The sequence below is a fragment of the Otolemur garnettii genome, unplaced genomic scaffold (assembly GCF_000181295.1).
Source record: "Otolemur garnettii isolate 467f Iridium unplaced genomic scaffold, OtoGar3 scaffold00366, whole genome shotgun sequence".
Lineage (NCBI taxonomy): Eukaryota > Metazoa > Chordata > Mammalia > Primates > Galagidae > Otolemur > Otolemur garnettii.
The window spans coordinates 133,667-135,685 of NW_003852761.1; the positions used below are offsets into that span (position 1 = coordinate 133,667).

General features: G+C 35.3%; 2 pseudogenes; both read right to left on the minus strand.

Annotated features, from left to right (window-relative positions):
- The window catches only part of LOC100943634, a 7,005-nt pseudogene extending 5,866 nt beyond the window's left edge, over positions 1–1,139 (minus strand).
- The window catches only part of LOC100944920, a 26,337-nt pseudogene that overhangs the window by 1,003 nt on the left and 23,315 nt on the right, over positions 1–2,019 (minus strand).

The window sequence follows — 2,019 nt, forward strand, 5'->3', positions numbered from 1 at the left end:
CCAGAATGAATTCTTTTATGGACAGAAAGTGTTGAGTACTGGCTAAAGGCTTTTCCACACTCTTCACATTTGTAGGGTTTCTCCCCAGAATGAATTCTTTTATGGACAGAAAGTGTTGAGTACTGGGTAAAGGCTTTTCCACATTCTTCACATTTATAGGGTTTCTCCCCAGAATGAATTCTTATATGTATAGAAAGTGTTGAGTACCAGTTAAAAGATTTGCCACATTCTTCACATTTGTAGGGTTTCTCCTCAGAATGAATTCTTTGATGTGCAGAAAGGTGTGAGTACCGGTTAAAGGCTTTTCCACATTTTTCACATTTGTAGGGTTTCTCTCCAGAATGAATTCTTTTATGTATAGAAAGTGTTGAGTGCCGGGTAAAGGCTTTTCCACATTCTTCACATTTATAGGGTTTCTCTCCAGAATGAATTCTTTGATGTACAGAAAGGTGTGAGTACTGGTTAAAGGCTTTGCCACATTCTTCACATTTGTAGGGTTTCTCCCCAGAATGAATTCTTATATGTACAGAAAGGTTTGAGTACCAGTTAAAAGATTTGCCACATTCTTCACATTTGTAGGGTTTCTCTCCAGAATAAATTCTTTGATGTACAAAAAGGTTTGAGTACCGGGTAAAGGTTTTGTCACATTCTTGACATTTGTAGGGTTTCTCTCCAGAATGAATTCTTTGATGTACAAAAAGGTTTGAGTAATAGTTAAAAGCTTTGCCACATTCTTCACATTTGTAGGAATTCTGTACATTATAAATTGTCTTATACTTAGAATATTTTGAGCTGAGGCTAAGACAGTTGTCATCATTTTCACAATGGGAGATTTTCTCTGCAGTATGAAGTCCCCTGTGATTATACAGTCTTGAGGGAAATTTAAAGACTTTGCAACATTCCTTACATTTGTACTGCTTTTCCACAAAATGGGTTATCTCATGTTTACCCAAGTTTGAGCAGAGATTTAAGGCTTTCCCATATTTTTTATACTCAAAAGGCATCTCTCTGGTATATATTATCTTATGTCTATTTGCATTGGATAATTTTCTGATAACTCTGAATTGTTTATTACATTGGTAGATTTTACCATGCATAGCTGGTAAACTTTCATCTAGTCCATTGTAACATACTTTCTGCTGCTTATACTCATACATCTTATCCCACTTTTTCATGGAATTTAAATTCTCAAGGCTATCATTTTCATATCTTCTCAGGATTATCTCTGGTAATAAAATATTCACACCCATCACTTGTGAATTGCTCTGGGTAGAATGATTCAATATGACTGAAAGAAATTTAAAAATACAAAATTATGCCATTGAGTTTCATCACAATTGAATAAATATGCATTACAAATTTTGTCTTTAAAATTATGACAAGCACAGTACCAAGATGGCACAGTACAGCACACATGTCCTAATAATTTTTGAGATATATGTAAGTAAGAAATAAATACAGCATTTTAGTGATTATAAAAGCACGTGAGAATTTTCAGTCCACCAGTTGAGCACAATGTGAAGAGGCATATACATGCTGGGTGCAGTGGTTCACATTTGTAAAACTAGCACTCTGGGAGAGTAAGTGGAATGCTTCAGCACAGGCATTGGAGACCAGTCTAAGCCAGAGTGTAACCCTGTTTATACCAAAAATAGAAAAAGTTAGTGGAACATGTGGCAGACACCTGCAGTCCCAGCAACTCAGGAAGCTGAGGCAAGAGCTTCTCTTGAGCCCAGGAGGTAGAGGTTGCTGTTAACTATAATACCACAGCACTCTTTCCATGGTGAAAGACACTCGGTCTCAAAAATATTGAACTATATAAAATGAAGTAAGAAAACAATGATAGTTACAAAAGGTGTAAAACGTGTGAAGAAAAGTTTATTCTACTTATAGACCACAGACATTCCCCCATCTGAAAACAGCATTGTTCATATGAAAGTAAATTTTTTCCGCAAAAGAAAAATAGAGACCTGCTTTAACACTACTGACTTTTCAGGTTATTATTATTTTTTTTTTTTT